This window comes from Abramis brama (genome assembly GCF_963993115.1).
Source record: "Abramis brama genome assembly, chromosome: 2".
NCBI lineage: Eukaryota > Metazoa > Chordata > Actinopteri > Cypriniformes > Leuciscidae > Abramis > Abramis brama.
The window spans coordinates 24390443-24407429 of record NC_139964.1 but is presented as its reverse complement, the minus strand read 5'-3'; positions in this window follow the sequence as shown (position 1 = coordinate 24407429).

Genomic DNA, 16987 nt, shown 5'->3' with positions numbered 1-16987 from the left:
GGAGTGTTAATTTAACACTGGAGTTTTTTGCTGTGTACAAAGAGCCGTAGTTAACTGACAAGCTGAGCCATATCGCATTAATTATCGCTGGCGATACGTCCGCGATATTAATGCGATATGGCTCAGCTTGTCAGTTAACTACGGCTCTTTGTAGTAAATGCCGCTCCATCTGAAAGCAGGTGATGGCGATTTACTACTAATCAAGGAACCGGCTTTACTGATGAGATGCGCATAACAATCTCACGATATATATCGCACAGCCCTAGTCCAGAGTAAAATTCCTGCCATATGTTAGTTCTTCCTGAACAAGTGTGCACCCGAGTCCGTGTTGCTTTCACATTCACGCGAACCGCGGCACGGTTCGAGTGCAACCAAACTCAGACCTCCTCCTCCAGGTAGTCTCGGGTTCGGTACCCCATTGCGCACCCGGGTCCACATGACAGCGTTCACATTAGCGATTTTTCATGCGAACCATGCCCCGTTGCGAACTAAACTGCCAGTGTAAAAGCACCCTGAGAGTGTGGATTATATAAACACTGAGCAGTGTTAATTTAACACTGGGGACTATGCTGTGAAGTCTCCTCTGACTACACGATTGCTCCGGCAACCACAGTCTTATACCAAAATGTCACACTCAATGGGAGTATGTGCAACGTGGAAAATGGTGGAATAATAAGTCCTACCTTTTAAATAAAGCCAATTGGTAAAGTCATTGCATCACTCCAGCTGCCGTTACACAGCAAAATCCCCAGTGTTAAATTAACACTCCTCAGTTTACATATGTGTCCACACCAGAGGTGGAAAGTCCAGGGGTCAGAAAGTAAAAGCCCTGCCATATATTTATTCCACCCATGAACTCACACAGCAAAAACTCCAGTTTTAAATGAACTCTCCTGGGAGTTTATTTGGCTCCAGACTCAAGAGTGTTAAAGTTAATGAGATAATTAAGTGATTGATTGAGTGATGATTGACCATTATTGAAGACACCTGATGTTAACAAGCAGAATCACTGAAGGAGAAAAATCACAATTTTAGTTACCATTATAGATATCGGTGTTTGATTTAGTTGGGCAGTTGACCTTTAAATGTTTAACTTTAGATTTTGTTTGGCTGCTGGATCTGTGTTATAACAGCCAGATGAACAAAGAGAAAAGGTGAACAGGTGTTGGTTATATTTTAACATAATCATCATTTAACCTGAATCACTGATCTCATTTAGAGCCTAATCTCTGACTTAAATGTATATTGGTCATAACAGCATCACAGTGATTCTACAGAATAATATCCAGATTTGTCATTATAATTCAAATGATTTCTTAAAAGTTGTTCTGATAAAAAAAAAAAAAAAAAACCTTCTTTTTAAGAAGCACACAGATATCAAGAATCAGTGTATGAATCTCAACAATGGTGAAAAAAAGAATATTCAATTAGGGAAAGGAAATTAGTAAGACAATTCAGATCATAATTTATTAATACCGCAATGCATGATGGGAGCCATGAATGAGTTTTGATTGGTGGTACCCAGAATGCACTGCAACATGCTTTATTATTGTCACCATTGCTGAGATTCATACACTGATTCCTGATATCTGTGTGCGCCTTAAAAAGAAGATTTTTTTTTTCATTCATTCATTCATTCATTCATTCATTCATTCATTCATTCATTCATTTATTTATTTATTTATTTATTCATTCAGAACAACTTTTAAGAAATCATTTGGATTATAATGACAAATCTGGATATTATTCTGTAGAATCACTGTGATGCTGTTATGACCTTGCCACTTCCCGCCGAAACGGGCGTGGCCTAGCCCTGTAAAGGTAGCTCGAAAAGGCTGACTCACTTGATTTATTTCATCGCCGAAGCGAACCAGAGTGAATCGTACGCACGGCAGGGAACGCAGTACTCGTTCCCTCTTCTAGAGAGAACCGAGGTTACGTTAGTAACCGAGTACGTTCTCTTACGAGAGTTCTCTCGTACTGCGTCTTAGCTAAGACGCTGCGGGAACCCAATGTAAAACGCTGTGCGTGCAGGGATCAAACACCAATAAACCTGGAAGCGAAGCCCAGGATTTACAGTGCACAATCACTAGAGGGACTCAAAGAGAGTCCTAGAACAGGAGGGGGAACCCTCCGTCCCCATATATAGCAGCGTCCGCAGACGCAATAATATGACATCTCATAGTCAAGGCAAGAGCCTGACTAATGTGGGAATGTGGGTCTTACGCAATACTGCCCATATGACAGTCGGCGCTTGCGATCTCAGTGTTCCAATCAGACTACTGATTCAGCTACACCGACAACAGCTTAGCCTGTAAGGCGGGAACCTCTAGGTTATAAAACCTGATAAATGAAGACGGCGAGGCCCAACCCGCCGCCATACATATATCCTGTAAGGATATCCCACTAGACCAGGCCCACGACGAGGCGACGCCTCTCGTGGAGTGCGCTCTGACACCCAGTGGGCACTGAAGACCCCTGGAAGTGTAAGCTAACGCTATGGCGTCAACTATCCATCTGGATAGGCTTTGTTTCGAAACAGCCATTCCCTTGGAACGTCCACTGAACGAGACAAACAGCTGCTCAGTCTGTCTGAAGACAGCAGAGCGAGACACATAAGCTCTTAAAGCCCTAACAGGGCAAAGAGAACTTAAGTCTCCTTCCTCTTCCGACACCGGCAGGGCAGACAGGGAATAACCTGAGCCCGAAACGGTGCGTTGAGGGATTTTGGCACATAACCGTGCCTAGGTTTGAGTATGACTCCTGAGTCATTAGGCCCAAACTCCAAGCACGTCGGGCTCACCGAGAGCGAATGCAGGTCACCTATGCGCTTCACTGAAGCGAGAGCCAGCAAGAACACTGTCTTAAATGACAGATGTTTGAGGCTAATCGTCTGGATGGGCTTGAAAGGGGAACCTTTCATGGCCTCCAAAACCGTAGAGAGGTCCCATACAGGGACTGAGGGAGGTCTGGGAGGATTCAGCCTCCTAGCTCCCCTGAAGAAGCGGATGACCAAATCGTTCCTTCCTATTGACTGACCGAGCGTTGTTTCAGAGAATGCTGCGATAGCCGCCACATACACTTTGAGTGTGGAGGGGGCTCTGCCCTTATCCAACAGCTCCTGTAGGAAGGAGAGAACCCCCGTCACCTCACAATCGAGGGGTGAACATCCCCGAGCTGTGGACCAGCTGGAGAATACCGACCACTTTGAAGCATAGAGCCGTCGAGTCGACGGAGCTCTAGCCTGAGTGATAGTATTTAGCACTCCCACTGAGAGATCAGCGGGTAACCGTTGAGTGCCCACACGTGGAGGGACCACAACTCTGGTCGAGGGTGCCAAATCGAGCCCCTGGCCTGCGAGAGGGGGTCCCTCCTCAACGGCACCGGCCACGGGGCAGTGTCTGCTAACTACAACAAATCTGGAAACCATGGTTGGTTCTTCCAAAGTGGTGCTACAAGCAGCACTGAGCATTTCGTTTCCCTCACCCGTTCTATCACCTGAGGAAGGAGGGAGACGGGGGGAAAAGCATAGAGCGGACAGCGCGGCCACCTTTGGGACAGCGTGCTTTCGTTCTTGGAAAAGAACCCGGGGCAGTGAGCGTTTTCGTGGGACGCGAAGAGGTCCACTTCCGCTCTGCCAAATCTCTCCCACAGCAGCTGGACTGTTTGTGGGTGTAGAGACCATTCGCTCGTGGGAATGTTGTTTCTGGACAGTCTGTCTGGACCCAGATTCTGTAGCCCAGGCACATGAACTGCTCTCAGCGAGCGCAAGTTGTGCTGAGCCCAAACCAGGAGGCGTTCCGCCAACCTGTACAGGTCTCGGGATCTGAGACCGCCCTGGTGATTTATGTAGGACACCACAGACATGTTGTCCGAACGGACTAAGACGTGATGGTCCTTGATTCGGGGACGAAAGCGCGCTCGTTCTGACCACAGGCCAAAGAACGGTCTGCCCTCGAGCAGCGCTCCCCATCCCGAGGTGGAGGCGTCCGTCGACACCACTTTCACTCTCGAGGAAGTCCCCAGGCTTACACCTGATTGGCACCAGTCGTTCGCTGTCCAAGGTTTTAGAGCTGTAACACAGCTCTGATTGACCTTGAGACGCAGCCGACCGGATATCCACGCTCTGCGCGGTACCCGCGCTTTCGCATGCGGAGCAGGCCCAACTGAAGAACTGGTGATGCTGAGGCCATGAGACCTAGCATCTTCTGAAATTCCCTGAGCGGGAAGGTCACGCCGCAGCGGAGAGAGCTCTTGTAAGCATTCTGAAACTGCGTTAGACTCAGGAGAAGTATGCTCACCCGGGAGAAAGCTACCATTCAGCCGGGTCCGAGAGGGAGGTACTGGTGCAGACCACTCGAGGCCGAGACTCGTCGCGGCCAGCGTGAGCACTCGCATCAGCTCCTTCTCGATGTTAGCTCGTCTGTTAGGCTTACGAGCAGGAAGTGCGAGATCCTCGGAGCTCGCCCAATCACCGCTGCCCGAAGCTAACAGAGAGCACATGTCCTCGTCCCCCGACGCGGCTCTGAAATCGACTTCCTCTGATGAAGCGGCGGCAGACAGCGGGCGCTGGGCATCAGGAAGTGATTCAGGCGAGGCCGGTGAAGCAAGCGGGCGCACCGACAAGCTCGGTCGGGCTGTAGAGGGTTCCGGGATCCGCTGAGAGCGGCGCTTTTTACGGCGCGGCAACGCGGCGGGGAATGCAGGCTCGGAGAATACTGCCAGGCGAGTCCTCAGAGTCACCATCGGCATCAGCTCGCAGTGAGGGCAGCCGCCGTCAGCGAGCGCGAGCGCTGCATGGTCTTCACCCAGACAGGAGACACAGATCACATGACGGTCTACCTCGCTGAGTGGGGCTCGGCACGAGCCGCAGGAAGGCATCTTTAAAAAGACGCAAGCTCTTTCACAAGTGTGTGTCACAGGGCGAACACACACACACACACACACACACACACACACACACAAAGAACAGTTGGTCAAAGGATATGAGCGCCGGAAAGCGCAGCAGGTACGGCAGTGGAAGGCGGCGATGGCCAGCAGCTTCAGGATGGCTCGTCCCGCTGAGGTGCTTACACTCAGACGACGCTTGCTTCCTATCGTGATCCAACGATGCGTGAGCTTCGCTGAAGAGATGAAAAATCAAGTGAGTCAGCCTTTTCGAGCTACCTTTATAGGGCTAGGCCACGCCCGTTTCGGCGGGAAGTGGCAAGGAGGGCGCGAAGCGCCCTCATTGGTCTGATGTTGCATCAGCCCTCGCTCGATAGGCTTATGCAGTTGCCGCAGAGCAGCCAATGAGCGAGCGAGCCGTCTCGCCTATGGCTGTATGCTGCTGCAAATGCGCTTTACAATATTACAAAATTAAGGATAATTTTTTGCTTCAGTATTTCGTGAAAAGAGACTTTTCTCGCAGCGTCTTAGCTAAGACGCAGTACGAGAGAACTCCCGTAAGAGAACTTTTGGATTATTTTGAAAATGCTGATTATATTGATAAGAGTATACTGTAGAATCATAGACTGCTGTAATCAGCAAGGTAAACCTAACTCTCTGAATGAGCTTTGTGATTCAAGTCAAAAGATGATTATGTCGAAACACAACCAAAATGACCTGATCAGCTTTTCTCTTTGTTCATCTGAGAGTGATAACACTGATAGAACAGCCAAACAAAATCTAACGGTATTAGTTTAAGGTTCAAGAGCCCAACTAAAGCCAACACTGATCACCATAATGGCAACTTAAAAAAAGAGATTTTCTCCTTTGGTGATTCTGTTTGTTAACATCAGGTGTCTTCAATAATGCTCAATCATCACTCAATCAATCACTAAATTATCTCATTAACTTTAACCCCAGTGTTAAATCAATACTGCTCAGAGCACATATGGTCCCACTCTACAGAGTGTTAAAATTAACACTGAAGCAGTGTTGAAGTTAATGAGATAATTAAGTTAACACTGAAGCAGTGTTTAAGTTAATGAGATAATTAAGTTAACACTGAAGCAGTGTTGAAGTTAATGAGATAATTAAGTGATTAATTAAGTGATTGGCCATTAGTGGTGACACCTGATGTTAATAAGCAGAATCACTGACGGAAAGAGAAAAAACAATAACAGAAAAAAGAGAAACACAAGAACTACAACTGACTTCGAGTCATTACACATTGTTGCACTTATTATTACCAGTTTGACTTTATTTCTGTCATACATCGACAAAAGTTCTTGAGATTCAACAGAAGTTTAGACGGTAATGTTTTATGGAATTTTTCTTTTCAAGTTACGATTATGGTGGTCAGTGTTTGCATTAGTTGGGCTCTTGACTCTTTTCCTTTTGTTAACATTAGTTTTTCTCTGACTGTTCCATCATTGTGTTTATAAAGCACATTTATTTATCATCATGTAGCGACCTGATTCACTGATGTCATTCAGAGTCTAAATCTTTGACTATATGCATGATGTCTCATTTTAGTATTGGTGATTGTAGCTCTGAGATTCTACAGTTTGAGATCCAACAGCAATATGAAAAATTTTGAAAATACTTTGTGCAAAGAAGTTATTGTGTTAAAACACACAGACATCAAGAATCAGCATATGAATCTCAACAATGGTGACAATAAACAAACTAGTGACGAACAGATCAACTCTGAACATCACAATACAAGCTACTAAAGTCAGAACAAAACAATAGCAAAATAAAAGCAAACAGGAAAAACAATGAAAATTACAGGACAATTCAGCTGCATAATTTATTCCTGCTGCAATGCATGATGTGAGCCATTGATGCGTTCTGATTGGTGGCTCCCATCATGCACTGCAACATTAAGCATTTGTTTGATTGTCACCATTGTTGAGATTCATATGTAGATTCTTGAATGTCTGTGTGTGATTTTAAAACTTTCAGATCATTAAAATATTGCTGGAAGTAACTACTGTAGTGAAAAAATAATAAAACATGTGGATAATCTGTTTATAATGATGGGTGCCATCATTGAATCAGGTCACTAGTAATGTCATCATCAAATCATAACCAGGGCCGCATTTCCAAAAGCATCTTAAGCCTTACTTGATTGCAGACCAACTGCAACAAATGGTCTGTACGATCAAATTAGGCTTGCAATGCTTTCGGGAAACACAGCCAAAGTCACAGTTTCTTTTGCCACAACACATATGCTTTATAAACACAGAGTTGGAGCAGCCAGAAAAATACTAACGTTCAAAAGTAAAGGGTCAAGAGCCCAACTAAAGCAAACACTGACCACCATAATGGTGACATGAAACGAAACATTCCATAAAACATTACCATCTAAACGTCTGTTAAATCTAAAAAAGACCCTGTGTAGATGTATGACAGAAATAAAGTCAAACTGGTAAAATAATAAGTGCAATAATGGCTCGAAGTCAGTAGTTCTTGTGTTTCTCTTTTTTCTGTTCTTGTTTCTCTTTCCTTCAGTGAGTCTGCTTGTTATCATCAGGTGTCACCACTAATGGCCAATCATCACTTAATTAATCACTTAATTATCTCATTAACTTCAACACTGGTTCAGTGTTAACTTAATTACCTCATTAACTTCAACACTGCTTCAGTGTTAACTTAATTATCTCATTAACTTCAACACTGTTTCAGTGTTAATTTTAACACTCTGTAGAGTGGGACCATATGTGCTCTGAGCAGTGTTGATTTAACACTGGGGTTTTTACTGTGTACTTTTAAATCCATAGCAATACATTTTATTAAAAGAAAACAAACAAGCATTTTTTACAATTTCTGCCTCTCATTTGCCACTCCAATTGAAGAATGACCCAGGAGCATATAAAACAAAAACAGCTCATAATAATAAAAAAAATAAAAAAATGAAATGTAATATTGTAGTAGGCTAGTTATAAACAAAGGTTTATTTTATTTCAGCTTAACATTTGAGGGCAGCAATTTTATTCATAATGTCGAAATAAAACTTGAAAACTTTGAAAGCACAATGAAACTTTACTTGAAAACACAATGTTTCTTCCTGGTTTCCGTGTCAGCGCTTTTTGATCCGTTAATAACGGAGAAATGTGAATGCTTTTCGCTAGATCTCGCAGTGATGATATTATTTCAGTGGCGAATTCAAATGCTTTCTTTACTGGATCTCTTAGCGCTGTGTAACAGTGTTGCTTGATCAAGATCGGCTCCAAGGGGGTAATCTTTCAGAAAAAAACTGAAGCTTCCCCGGGCGCCGCCATTGATTAGCAGACCATCACATGCTGTTAGCATTCCATTGACTCCTATTCATTTTGGCGTCACTTTGACAGCGAATAACTTTACATCTGAGGCGTTTAAAGACTCCATTTGTCCAAATGTATAAAAGGCTTCATTACCTTGTATCTTACGTTATGGCCCCGTAGATGCCGTTTTTGTAAAAATAGGCTAACGATTGCATCATAACCACGCGATAACCATAACCTCCAGGCAATTGGGGGGACGTGGAGGCAAAATGACTAAATAATCAGAATACTTAGCAAAAGTTTCTCCTGCTCCTAGCTCATGGACAGCTCCTACTCACACTCTCTGTCTCTGCAAGTTTCGGAAGGGAATGATTCAGATTTCTCTTGGCACAGCTACTAGAAGACAGACGGGTTGCTTACGTCACATCTATGTCGTCAAGCTCAGTTTGAGTCTGCGCAGTACGGTCAGCCATCAGGAAGTGAGAGCTTCTTATTGACTCCACTTTTCTCCGTTGAATCCAATGGGGTCGCTGTGTCCATTTCTTTTACTGTCTATGATCAGCTCGTGCTGATAAACGGTACTGATAAACGGTCCGTGAAGCACAAAATAACGAGTAGCGCAGTTTCGTTCCACTTTCATTACGTTTGCAATTTGATGTTGGACAATGTTGTAGTGTTGTAGCCAGCGTCTATGAGCGCTTTTAGATGTGAAATAAAGAAATTTTGGTCGGCAGGAAAGATATTTACAAAAAGAAACAGCTTTCTGACCTTCACAAACAAAAATATAATTTTGCAAGGTTAACAAATTTATAATTTTACAACTCTGAATGTAAATTCATTTATTTCCATTTACCATGCACACATGAAACATTTTTATTTTTTATTTTTTTTGGTAACATTTACTTGAAAATATTTCAGCTTAATTACTATATTAATAATACTAATTACTAATAATTACAGAGTAATCTGTAAAAATAATCTTTTCACCCTCCACCAAAACAATCCTATGTTTACAAAAGACTAAATAAAATTTAAGAGCTTTAAATCAATAACATTAACAGTGTAGCGACACTGACTTGGCATCTGGCCAGATGTTCTGAATTGGCGACTCCTGATTTGCAAAACACAGCTCATTTCTTCTTGAGTAAACAAAGAGCATTCTGTTTACGACCCCTTTGGGGCATGTTGACCAGCGAGGGCCTCCCTGGCACATGACACATTTATAACAAGCCGAGCGTTGAGCAAAAGGGTCGACCTAGTCCCTTGATTCAAATCTCGCCAACTCACGGGACTCACATCCTGACTCCCCCGAAAGGGTGGGGGAAAGGACAAGAGTTCACAAAAGCAGCCTGAATTCTGAATGACACACACACACACATACATACACACACACACACACGCACACACGAACATCCTTTGTGTTTAACTTAATATCCTTTTAATGTATGTAACTCAGACTTGTATCTGAACTTCCTGTATGTATGTGTGATTAACGTTGTTTTGATCATATAGTTATGATCTTCGAGTGTTTGGCTCTGAAATTTATTTTTGAAGAATGTTCTCCCAGTAGAATCGCATCCCGTAACCCGATCTCATTGGCAGGTCATAAAATTTGACCACCAAGCTCATCCAGCCCTATGCAAGGGAGACAACGGGGGCGCAACATTCCAACGCACACACATTCCAAAACTCACAGATACACACAGACACGCACATTGCCATATATGGACTTCCACTAGTAAAATTTCATTTTACCAACTATTACAACTGTATAAAGAGTGTTCCGGGTGATTTGCATGTTCACCAGTGTGATATTAGAATAGTTGTGTTTTTGGATTACCGTAAGGTAATCTTAAAGTGCCTTTGTTCAACAAAAGAATGTATCTCTATGTTGCTATCTTTGTCAATATTCGTCCTTAGTATTGTTTTAATCCCCTTTGCATGACGAAGGAGATTTTTGATAAGAGACTGTGATAAACGTTATGGTTCCATGCGTTTTAATTCCCCGAGCATAATATCATATTTTGCCCCCACCACGAGGGTCGGGCTGCATTAACACACAAAGGTAATCTTCCCGCTCGGAATGCTTTAAGATGATTCGTCCTCCACGAAAAAGGGGGCGCGGGACACTGTACACAGGACACTGATAAAAGTCCAAACCTTCAGTCTCCTCTCTCTCTCATCCTTTTCCTTCTCTTCTCCCTCTTACAAAACTTTGGAAACCCAAGTCCGGACCGGCTGCGGCCTGATTCTCTTCTCTTGTCTTTTTTTCTTTGTATGTTTTTCTATAGTCTAGTTTCGTTTTCCTATTCGCCTCTGATCATTCACGAGCTGAATGAACTTAGCCTGAATCATTACCGGCAACTTCACCTCAAGGAAAGAGACTCGTTGAACCTCCCGCGCTCGCGCTCGCCCGGAAGACACAGCACGCGCACGCCTCCCCTCAGACGACTCACGCTGCTCTTAAAGGTCCCATTCCATGGATTATTTTTATTATTTTATCATGTTTCCAGGGGTGCCCTTATAATGTTAGTATGTTTTTTAGATCAAAAATTGTTATAATTTAGAAATAAAAGGCATATTTCCTAGCCTGATTTCATTCCCTGGTTTGAACACTCTGTTTGAAGGGGCATGTCTGCTGTGAGACTTCAGTGTAAACGCCCACTGCTGTGATTGGCTGAAATGCTTGCATATAAAATATCTGGCATTACATGTGGAACTATCTGGAAAACTTTTACTATTACAGCTATTATACGTTTTTACTATTACAACTATCGGGATTAACGAATTGTGAGAAGTTTTTTAAGTATTTAGATCTATTTCAATCACATAAAAAATTGCAGTGAGCGTTGAGCAGATGACAGCCTGTTGATCCCGTGAAAAAAGATCTTATCATTGCAACGCAGTTTCTGCACTCACTAATGATTTCACCAATGCAAACATGAGGCATATAAATACAGTAAGAGCTTCGTTGTGCAGTGTAACAGCGTCATTGATTTCATAACGAGTTTTGGCAAGTGTCCAGATAAACTCGCGCTGTGTGATTGATTGACAGCTTGGACGATTGGAAAGGGATTGTTCTTTGATCGCTTTCTGTATATTAATCACAGTTTAAGTAAGATTATTTTCATCCTACTAAGAGAAACGATGTGGAGTTGATCGCTACTTCCATATTAAATCACTACTTACCGCTTGCTGGAATATAGTTGAAATTGCCCCCTTCGTCAGTATGAAACGCTGAGAGAAGCCTGCTTGATATTATCCCAGGTTACAAAAACAGTCCGTGATGAAATGGACAGAGCACACTAACAACTTCGAATTAAACTTTTGCGGTATCCGATTATAGATAAACATCAACCGTCTGTTGACATTTCGCCATCAATACGCCTGTGTTCCTGTGGGCGGAGCTTAGTCTAAACACGGTTCTGGTGATGTCACTAATGAAGGAAGTAGAGGGGTGTAGTCCAATCCAGCCGTTTTTTGTAGTCAACTTCTGTTAAATAAAATATCTCGCTTGGCATTGAACTTTGAGCGTTATAATTTTACAGATATTATTTATACTCTAACAACAACATTACACACTAACTAAACTTTGAAACATGGAATCGCATGCAATGGGACCTTTAAAGACACACGCAGGACTCTGCCTTCCTTCCTCATACAAAGAGAACCATATGCAAGTATCGATTATTGAACTGAACTTTTAATGTGATTTTGTTGTCTCTAAAGGGTTATTGTCTGTGATTTTTACCATAGCCTACTGCGATCTCTGATCGCAGATTTTTGCTTTCACTTCCGATCTCATCTCTCATCCTTATCTCTCTCTCTCATCCTCTCTCTCATCCTTTTCTGTCATTCTATCTTCCTCTAATTCTGATCATTTTATTCTCTCTCTCACTGTTACTCGATATCTTGTATTGTTTAACTGTATTTTATGTACATAGACATATAATCTGTGTGTATTGTGTAGTTTGATGTATTCCTTAGTTCGATGTATTAGTCCAATTATTAAATTCCATATGTACTTGATTGACTCTGTTTTAATTGCCCATGTTACTTAGTCCCTGAAATGTTCGATCTTAGCTATATGCTTTATCTTGGTACGATTTAAGTAACCTAATTTTTACAAACACAGAGAGTTGTTTTTTCAAGGCCTGGAAGAGATACTCTTTCTTGTGTTTGTAAGAAGGATAATTTTTTCTTGAGAGTTAAGTTAATCTTACGTTTAATGTTTGCTGGACAAACAGATTGTTTGATAGCTAAATTAATTCCATTAAAGTTATCCCATAACTTCGAGCTGAAATAAGACTATTGATGTATTAATGATGAACCATAACCCGTTATGGTAATCATTCATATATCAATCTAGTTCAGCTGCGATAAATTAATGTAACTGTAATATGCAAAATATTAATCATATTCATGATTAATTATTAAAATTCCATATAGATCATTTTAGCTAATATTAATATTAATGTACAACCCATTGTTGGTACAACAGCTATAAAATAAGACACTTGTATATCATGTTTTCCTACACTGTCAGAAATAGGGGTACAGTAGGAGTCCATTTCTGTCCCCCAAGGTAGAATCTACACTAACGTACCCAATATGGCTTCCCACATAGCAAACTTTTTCTGGCCCAGCTCCGGGCCACACAATCACTTTTCCCTCGGCCCAAGTACCGCAAAGAATGACGGCCCTGAAGTGGCCCAGAACTGGATTAGAGACAAGGGTCACACATGGGCCATAACTGGCCCGAATCTCAGCCAGTTAGTCACCCTTAACTGGCCCTGAACTGGGCCAAAACAGGTTTTATTATTGGTACCAATTCTCAGCCATACGGTACGAATAATAAAACCTGTTTTGGCCCAGTTCAGGGCCAGTTAAGGGTGACTAACTGGCTGAGATTCGGGCCAGTTATGGCCCATGTGTGCCCCTTGTCTCTAATCCAGTTCTGGGCCACTTCAGGGCCGTCATTCTTTGCGGTACTTGGGCCGAGGGAAAAGTGATTGTGTGGCCCAGAGCTGGGCCAGAAAAAAATGTGCTATGTGGGTAACCATATCAACACCACCCTTTAACCAGAAAACCCAAAACTGAGCCATAACCCAGCATAATCTTACCCAAACCATGTAAATAAATAAGGCACAAGAAAATTCAATTCTGAAAAATAGTTTATTTAACAATAGGCACAAGCCAATAATAATAAATTATTATTATTTCCTTTTTTTTTTTCCAGTACATTCAAAGCTTAACATCTTATAACCACCTCAAAGTGCATTTGATTTCAAAATGTTCTGGTCTGTCTTAAACAGTAGTTTACTTATTGTAGTAATGCACAAGCCAAAAAAAAAATGGCTTGAATTTGTGAACACTATTTTAGTTGCCTGAACAGCCAACTATGTACACCATTTTTTCAATTCTAACTACCGGTAAATGAATCTATCAATGAATCTAGCACTGAAATTTAAACATATAATGTAATTTTACTCACAACAAACATAGAGCAAATTAAAAAAATTACTTAAAACAAATTTGCACATAAGAATGTTTGTATGTGTGAGGGAGAAAGTGATGCTATTTAGGACTGTCCTCAGGAAGTGAAGTACAGCTCTGCAGCCCCTCTTTTCTCCTCAAGCGCTCTCGCCAGAAAGCAACATAGTGTCGGCCCAGATCCGGCCCACATCTGGACCGTGTGAAATCCACATGAACCAGATCTGGGCCAGATCTGGGCTGATACTATGTTGCTGTCTTACTCCATCTCAAGCTTAAGCCATCTTTGTATTGTTGCTTCTATCTCCTGATCAGTGGCACGATTTTTTCTTCACAGCAGCTAAAAGACAAAATACTAAATTAATAAATACAAATATTCATCCACCAACTGTAAATAAATTTAGGTAACAAATTAAAATAAGGTTGCTTCGGTTACATTTTATACAGGAAATGATTGCTTAATGTGGCACTATTGAATGACCCGTAGGCCGGTCAATCGCACCCCGGTCGCGTCAGTCTGTACTCGCGTTCTCAAGTTCAGGGCAGTGAATCAGCTACCATAGGCAAAAGTTCACTTCAATTAAAGAACAAGGTGACATCCGAGTTTGAATTCAGGTATTTAAAAAAGAGATGTTCTTCTATTTTTTAAAGATTGCCATTACATAAAATAAACTTCGTACCCGCCACGGTCGATTTTTAATCGAGGTTAAGCTTAAATAAAAATACTAAAAAAAATAAGAGAGCTGTAAGTTACACATCGCAGGCTTCATCTGTTTCGGCATGAGTGCAAAAGAGAACCCATGTGGTTGCATATCTGCTGTATGTATTACATCTAATGTTAGGTCGTACACAATATATAGACTGTAAAAAAAAAAATAGGGTCGTGCACAAAATAGCTTCACTTACCTGAACGGTTCGGTTGTCAGACAGACGTCTTCTTCACCCTTCAGACAGCGGGAGAAATTTCAAACGACGCAATCACGTGATCCTCATCCACCAACCAGAAAGCTGCTGTTACCGTGGAGATCGCACCAAAATAAACAAGTTCACTGCACAGTTAACTGTACATATTTTTAAATAAACTGTTATTTAGAATATATATATATATATATATATATATATATATATATATATATATATAGTAAGTTTTAACATGATTTTGTGGTCCTTAAACTAAAGAGTATGGAAAACAGACTATTTTGTATGTGAATTAAGTTTTTTATTATTAGAAATTCAAAAAAAAAAAAAAATGTAACTCAATTGTCATGTTAGGAAAATGTATATTTTGTTCAGGTCAAATGGATTTTGGAATTTTTAAATGATTATTGAATTTTGTGAACACTGCTGAAAACTAAATGATATATTTGAAGAGTTCAGATGCAAAAACCTCTAAATGCCATCTGAAATTTCCTCCTAGAATGATCATTTTTATGAAGCTTGTATATTTAAGTTCAGTAATTTCACTTAAATGGCAATGAAAATTACCTATTAATTGCCATTTAAGTGAAATTATTGAACTTAAATATACGAGCTTGATAAAAATGATTATTCTAGAAGAAAATTTCAGATGGCATTTAGAGGTTTTTGCATCTGAACTCTTCATTTATTAATTATTTATCATTTTTTCTGGACATAGCTTTTTTCACTGACTCATAAGTCAATTCATATTATTATTGTTATTCATTATTAAAATCATTACATCTCTTTCGTAGTTTTGATAACTGCACCATCCATGGACAACACTTTAAACTGGTGGTGGTGGGGGGGCAATCCTTGAATATATAGTAGCGGTCTAAATACTTATAATTGTCCAGTACACAAAGTATGGCCCATAATCGCTACACTGATCTGGGCCACACACCTCCCATGCACAATCGGCCCAAATGTTGTCTGCCTCATGCAGTGCCAGCATTGCCACACTTGGCCCACAGTTGGCTGACACGATCTGGGCCACACACCTCCCATCCACAATCGGCCCAAATGTTGTCTGCCGTCATGCATGCAGTGCCATCATTGCCACGCATGGCCCACAGTTGGCTGACATGATGCATGCCAGTGCCGGCAACACGCCAGCAGTGCCATGATGAGGCCACATTTGGGCCAAGTCTGTTTGCTATGTGGGTTATTATTGGACCTCAAGGTGTAAGGTCCGGGTTGAGGAAGAAGAGAAGCCAAGCGAAGTACAAAAAATAACAAAGGTTTATTAATAGGAGGTACCTCAAAACAAACATGAAACAGTGTGCTGGTGCACAAACAATAACCGACTAAGACATTAGTGAGCAGGGGAACTAAATACAGACACAGATGAACACAAGACAGGTGATGCAGATGATGATAACGAAGAACAGGTGGGTAATTGAGGGAGTGAGTTCAGGTGTGGAGACAAGGAGGATTCTGGGAACTGTAGTGAACAGGACGATGACAGACGGTGAATGTGACACAAGGTACATATATGTTCCCAAGCATTAAAAGGTATATATGTACCATTTCTTTTAAAGGTTAAGGTATAGAGACAGCCTCTGCTAAGCCCATTTTTATTTATTTTTTTTCTTTGTAAAAGTTGTTGTTGTTTAAAGGTTTTAATGATACCTTAATTATTTAAGGTATATTTTAACTTATCACTATATTTGAGTAGCCTTGAAATAAAGGAAATAAAAGTTTTGTCACAATGGTACAAATATGTACCCTATGCCAAGGGTACAAAAGCTTTACCCTTGAGGGTACAGCCCCAGTGACAAGCCATTGTACCCCTAAAGGTACAATTATGTACTTTGTTTTCTGAGAGTGTATCATTCAAGTTGAGATTATGACTTTATAATGAATTTAAAGGAGAACTCGGTAACTCTAGCGAACTCTAGTCACTTCTTCGCTGATTTTCCCTTTTGTTGTTGCATGTTTTCCCCACGAGCTCCCCCTACAGCTGTGGGGGGGCGTATATTTCACAACACGGTCGTAAAAAACTCACTTGCGGCGGCCTCCTCCCCCTCTCTACCGCTGCTCATGTGCGTTTGTTTTGATCGGAGCAAACCAACTGTATCGTGTGGAGCTATGTCTACCGAGGTGGGTAATCTGGTAATACATCATACATGCGTGTTTGTTTATGTCGAATTGCCGTAAAGCAATTCGTGTTTCGCGCTCGTTCTCATTCTCGTTCTCGCTTCTCACGAGACTTCCAATTTCTATCTTGCCGGGACGGTAGTCCCCAAGTTGCAAGGTTGGTTTTCCGCCTGGGAACGCTGGGGGGAGCGGGGAAAGTCACCAATATCACCAGAACAGGTTGTTTAACCATCCAAATGATTTCT